Here is a 7,122-nt window from a genome sequence, read left to right on the forward strand (position 1 = left end):
TATGGGCCTTTCGGACAGTTTTTAAGGTGGTGACTGGAATGACACCTTTCAGATTGGTCTTTGGGATTGAAGCTGTGGTGCCAATGGAATATGTAATTCCAAGCTTGAGGTTGTCAGTTTAGTATAGGTTAAGTCCGGAGGAATCAATTTCTTATAGACAGAAGGAACTGCTTAAATTGGAAGAGGATAGAATTTAGAGTGCCTATTTGGTGGAAATTGGGCAGAAGAGGAGACAAGCATGGATGTCCAGGAAGCTGAAATTTAAAATTTTTCAAAAAGGGGATTGGGTGATGTTATATAATTCTAAATTGGGACCACATCCGGGTAAGTTGAAGCTGAGATATTTGGGACCTTATCAGATTGAATCAGAACAGGGTCAAGGAACATTTTTGTTGAAAGATGTTTTCGGAACAAAGATTTTGAAACCAGTGAATGGATTCAGATTGAAGAAATTTTATGGAAAGGTGCCTGAGGTTCCCAAGTGGATGGTCAATAAGACTGAGGATATTGACAGTAAATTGTTAACATTTGGTGTTCTGGGAGCTGCAATGGAATGTTCAAAGGCAGAATTGGCAATTTGTTCTAGCAATTCAAAACTTGTAAAGGGATATGGGATTCAAAATTCGGATTGCGGATTGAAAGTCGAAAATCGGACTGTCGGATTTGAACTCCAGAAAGTGGAAAGTTGCAGGAATGGAATTGGGCAAAAGGGTACATAGGTACTAATAAGTGGGAGTACTCATTTTAAGGAAAAAAATTTGCTTAGTGCTGATGTGACTCACTTAAGGAAGAATATTTTTTGGGTGAATCCTGCATGGCGTGCCCAAATCGAGGAGAAAGTTCATCATCATAAGAGTAAGGTGGTGAGAGGAGTTGAGCAGTGTTGAACGTCGCAGTTTAGTGAGTGTTAAGTGGGGCAAGAAGGGCAAAATGTTTTCTGAGAATATTAAGTGCAAGCTCATGGCGGGTATGCAAGATGATGCGTCAGAAGTGATACCGAACACCAGGTCGATGAAGACGGTGATGGAGGAGCTGTTCAAAGCGCGGCAATAGGAAGAGCCAATCGAGGTGGAAAGTGATGAGGTTGAATCTCTGAGTGATCAGGGTAGTGTGGAGATGGCAGTGGCAGCGTTTGATCCTAATGAAGCGGAAACCCAGGTATGGCTCAAGCATATAGGTCTTTATGAATTTGCATGTCTACCTTGGGATACATGGGCAGAAAATGAATTCGCTGAGCAGCAGTGGAATATGATAAAGAAAAGTGACGGAATGATTACAGCGGACGTGCGCTTGACACCAAAGTTGGTGTCCAAAGTCTTCAAGGTTCCTTGTCTATCTGTGCCGGCTAAGACGAGGAAGCTGACCGATTCCCAAATGAAAGGGGAATTTGGAAATCCCGTAGGAACGAAGGCATACTACATGATGAAGAATGCGGGTGGAAATAGAGCTTCAAATTTGTTTTGGTATTTGGAAAAAGTGTGTATCCTCCAGAAGACTGTCTACATGTCCAAGGAGGCTTTTGCTCCTTTGTTTCAGGCGGAGAGAGGCATTAAGGTTGATTGGGCATCAGTTCTGTATGATCGGATGCAGTTAACTGGAAAAAGAGACCGGCGTCGGACACCAGCAGTGGGCAGAGTAGCACCTCATTTGGCTGCAATTTTCGAGTATGTTTTGAAGGTTCCGACAGCAGCAACAGGTTTGAAGACACCAGTGGTAGATGTGGCAAAAGAAGAGGGAATAGCATATGGAAGTAAGAGAAGGAAATTGTTGTTGGGATCTCCAACAGTTGAAAAAGGTAAATAACCTTTCAAAGTCTCTTGGAAGGGTTTGGAAGAATCGGAATCAAAGCCGAACAGTTGCACAATAGAATCAAAATCAAAGAAATCGGAGTCCAAAGGCAAGAAGGTAACACTGTTCATGAAAGGAATGGGTGGAGTTGTGGAGAAGACTGCTCTGGAAAGTTTGAAAGTAAAAGCGGGGAGCAGTGACAGTTATGAGCATAAGGGAATTTTTTCTGTGGAAGAGGCAACTACCAGTTTGACTCAACTAAATGAGTTTATGCAGAATCAAGATGTAGCTCTGAGGGTGATGGAAGCTGAGAAAATGGGACATAGATGCAGTGCTATCCCGGAATGGGAAATGCAGAAAGTTCGGATGCAGTTGTTTCAGGAGAGGTCAGATAAAGAAAGATTGCAGGAGGAAGTGAAATGGATTACAGCAGAGGCTATGGCGAGAAATGCTGAAGTTCTGAGTGTAGCTGAAGATTTTACTATGTGGGCAGACATACTAAAAGCTGCAGTGGACGAACAATCCAAAGAAATGGGAGACAAAGTGGCTGAGTTGACCACTGAGAATATTTTCCTGATTAATAGATTGACTCCGTTGATGGATATGGAGAAGGCCGCATTGCAGAACCAGGGAATGACAGGTATTTTGGTTGCAGATTTGGATGCGGATGTTCTAACGCAGGAAGTGTTGGAGTATACACAAGAGATGTGGAATAAAGCTACTAGGCTTTGGAGGGAACACATGGAGGTGTCGCCGGACAGATTCAAAAACTGGTTTCAGCTAGCTGGAAAAGAGAGTGTTAGGAGGGAGAATGAGGAACTGAAGGTGGAAAATGAGAAATTAGTGGCAAAGATGAAGGAGTTTAAGGAAAAAAGTAAGGATATTGAAGTGAATGCAGGGGGACTGAGTAAGTGGACGGCGGAGCTGAGCAGTGATGTTTTGGGACCAGATCGGATTGTAGCAGCAAGAGTGGAATCTGAAGTGGAAAAGCAAGTGGAAGCAGAAGCGGAAAAGTAGGCGGAATTGAATGTTGCAGCAGAAAAGGAAGATGCAGAAGGGGATGCTGGGGAGCAGGTTGTTTGATCAAGGGATTGTGGGTCCAGGTCAGCTTGTGGCTCTAGCCACCGAGCTGTGCCAGGTGTTAAGCCTAGGAATTTTGGGATGTTTTACCTCAGTGGAAGTTGGAATGTTAACTTTTGTACTTTTGGGATTCCAAGGGGTGTTCTTGGGAAAGGGCGTTTCCCATTAGTCTTATTGAAGAATGTAACTGTCGATCAGTATCTTCTTGGAAATGTGAAGGCAAAATTTATGGCGGATTTAGTCTGTTGTCAGTTTTTGTGTTCTGTTCTAGTTCCAGTTCCATTCTGATTTCTGTGTTTTGTCTATTCTGAATGTCTGTGCCTTAAACACAAGTGTTTTGAATGTTTGTTTTTGTAGTTAGTAATGGCTCTTGAGGTGACCTCTAATTACATTAGAAAAAAAGGAGGAGGTTTTGACGATAGTATAGCTGAATTCTTATGCATGGTTTTCTTATTTGGTGTAAATGACTACCCATTCCTTAGAAAGTTATGGTTTCAAAATTTTCCCTCCCGCCCACCTTTTTTATTTATAGTGTAGGAAGAATAAGGTAATATATTGTCAACCATTTAATATAGGGCTTTGAATTTGACATGATGCAGTAATCAATCATGTCTCCTAGAGAAAATGGAGTGGCTACTAATGCCAATGTCCCCATTGCACCTCAACCGACTATCATTGATCATGATATCGATGCTATGCTCTGTAAGTCTCAACCTGGGAGCTTTAGCGGAGAAGGAAAAGATGTAGGCAAAGTTCTTGAAGATTGGATTGAGCGTATGGATGATTACTTTGATTTGGCCTATTCATCTGCAAAGAACAAGGCTATCATTGGTAAGTTCAAACTGGAAAAGATGGCCAAATGTTGGTGGAGAGACCACTACTGAGAATAATGTTGACCCTAATGCAGCAAATTGGGATTATTTGAAGAGTCAGTTAAAGAAGAACTATCAAAACAAAGTATATCATTTGGACTATATGAATGAGTTTCTTGATTGTACCCAAGGGACCAGAGACTTCAAGTCATTATCAACATTTCTTGACCCTTGTATGCTCCAGCGAGGATGACTCACGAAGTCAAAGTGGCATGATTCGTGTCAAGCCTACATAATTCTTTGAAGACTAGACTTCAGAGCTTGCGGCTTACACACTTTACAAATGTCCTTGATGCGAGCAAACCCATTGAGCTCAAAATATCAAATGGTAGTAAAAGACCTCGATTGGATGATGAGACTAGATCTTCACTTTCTCAAACTCGTGAAGCCATATTACGTAGGAAGGCAATAATAGATCACCTTTTTTTTCAATTGTTTTGAGCCTAACCATGTGTCTTGAGATTGTACGGACACTAATAGGAACCTCAAAAATTAACAGTCTGGACCTAATACGAAACCAAATACCACCACAGAACCAAGGGAATTTTAGTCCTGGGAATCCAATCTTTATAAGAAGTGGACAACCCAATAGGCCACCTCGTTCAAGAGGACATCAACACCCGCAAGGAGCAACCCAAGCCAATAGAACTTAGAATGCTCAAGGTGGAGGAAACACATCAAATCTTTGTATCCATGCAACCACTGCAGATGAAGGAGAAAATGAAGAACTTTTGATACCTTTTGGACTTGCTAATGCTCTAACATTATTTAATACTGTAGCAACCAAAATCTCTTCAGGACAGGATCATAATTGAATAATGGAATAGTCAATTTAGCTTACATTTATAAAAGTTTTTAGACTTATTATTTTTTTAGGACACCTCGAATTTTTCAAGTGTGAGAGGATGTAAGATTCCCAAATTTTGGGTGTCTTTTAAAAATAGATTCCAATATCTATTTCATCAGATTTTGGTTTAGAATGCTTGTTTGACGGTGTTGTAATATTCAAAAGTGAAAAGCAAGGTTTTTTTATGTTTGAGTACGTCAGATGGACATTTTATTAAATTATTAAAAAATCCAGATTTTTAAAGATTTTTCATGCTTTTTAGGCTTGTCGGTGCTTTTCTGCAAAAACCACGGCCAGATCCTTAATCTACGAGCTCCAGGGAAGCTAGGGTTTGATTTAGTGGGAGAGTTGACTGCCAAAAGATGTGCCATGTTTTTAGAAAAGCCCCCAAAAGCATGTAGCTATTCCTAGCAAAGAAGGGGGCACCCTTTTTCTACTTGGGGAGCAAGCCGGACTGGCAGAGCAACTATAAATTGGCATTGAGGCCTCAGTTTTTAGTGCCGATAGTTGTGTCTACTACCGTACGGAAATACGTATCTACTATATGGAGTGGTGCAAGATCTCCATCACCGTCTCCATCATATCTTCTCTCTCATTTGCGAGAAGAAGAAGAAGAAGGATATTCTCTCTCTACTTGCTTATTATCTTCTCTTCTCTTTTCACTGTGTGCGTGCTCTGCGACGGGGTCGTGGTGAAAACCTCTACATATCTCTCATCACCGCACTCTTGCAGCAAAGTAGAAGCCTCTTGACATCCTGTAATCAATCCTAAAGCAAGGTAAGAAGCTCTAACATGCATATCCATCATCTCATCTCTTTCTCTACTTGTTTTCTAAGTAGCTACCCTCTCAATGGTTGCTTTTTTGTATACAATGGCATGTTTGGACTTTTTGGGTGTGTATGATGTTTCTCCATGTTTGTTTCAACATGTTTAGCATGGTAATTTATGCACAGGATGTGTTTATGTTCATGTGTGTACATAAAAAGCGCTATTCGTTCCAAGTCATGTAGGCAATAGGGACGTTGTTTTGGTCATATCTCACCAAGCGCTATGAATTAGGTAGAACCCTTTAAACCACAGATAAACACATCATTTAAAAATTTTTCTCTTTGTGTGTCACATGAAAACTCCCCACAAGCTAAGAGTTATGGTCAAAAAACAGTGTTTGTATCGCCTATGTGGCTTGGAACGAAAAGTGCTTTTTATGTACACACATGAACATAAACACATCATGTGCATAAATTACCATGCTAAACATGTTTAAAGAAACATGGAGAAACATCATACACATCCAAAAAGTCCAAACATGTCATCGTATATGAAAAAGCAACCACGAGAGGGTAGCTCAGTGCACTAGTCAAAATTTTAGACCTCAAGCTCCTTGGAGAACCATTATACAGATTCATCGAATGAGAAAATCCACTTATCCAAATCAAAACTTGATTAAACTCCCTGATAAATGTATTTAGATCTCTAAGATCCCTTAGTGAGTGTGAGTTATTAGCAGTTACATGTACGGATTTACCTACACGTGTAGGGGTGCTACCCAGGGGGAGTACCATATGGCGTCACGACTTGGATGGGTTGTTCATCTATGATTTATGTTTTCTTTTTGTGATTTCAAGTGTTTGATGTCCATGAACTTATATGGGGGTTTATTGTTATCCAACCCGAACCGTACAGGCAGATATGAATAAAGTGACCTTCTTTTCATATTACCGTTTGTTGCATGAGTCTCATATGGGCAAAGTGATGTGATAAGGTGTTAGTATATATTATGGGTTTGAGATTGATGCATTGTTTTGAGTTTAAATACTTTCATTTGCGTGTTCTGCCTGCACCTAAAAATGACAAAAAGTTGTTTTTTGCATATATGTGAAGTTATGGTTTATGGTTGATCAAAGTGACGGGGCTATTATTTTTCATCATGTTTATGTTGATGGAATGATGTAGTATGATGTATGGAACCTTAGGGATGGATGTGGATGCCTCATGTGCATGTGGATGTTGCTTTCCACTCTTCTAGGACAAATCTAGCTCTATGTGCTAGGGGGTGAGTTACAGTCATAATGCATCACTTATGCATGATTGGGTATTGTCAAAATTGGATTTTAATAGCATGTTTAGTTTCTTGTTGCACTTATTTTATGCATAAAAATTTCATGTCTTAAGAGCCATGTGTGTGGGCGCAGTTTGATTGTAGTGTATACATCAAACTCCAAGTGTGGGAGTCGGTTCAGTAAGGAATATGGTTTGTGGTCAAGGGCTGAGATCCCTCATGGATTATGGTTGTGATTTTGATTGTGGAAGGTGATATGGCTCTTGGATCTTTTTTTTTGGATAAGGATGTGCTGCCAAAAAATTTGTAGCCATGTTATGCGCTAAAATATTTCTGCATCGTTGGATGAACATCGCCCTGAGGAGCTGGGAGGAGTGCTCACATATGTGATGTGATTGGATTATGGGTTATGGGTTTTTTTGGATTGGACCAAGAAGTGGACTAGCACATGATAAATTGTACTAGTGTGATGCAAG

This window comes from Adiantum capillus-veneris, chromosome 10, assembly GCF_014529385.1.
Source record: "Adiantum capillus-veneris isolate H3 chromosome 10, ASM1452938v2, whole genome shotgun sequence".
Classification (NCBI taxonomy): Eukaryota; Viridiplantae; Streptophyta; class Polypodiopsida; order Polypodiales; family Pteridaceae; genus Adiantum; species Adiantum capillus-veneris.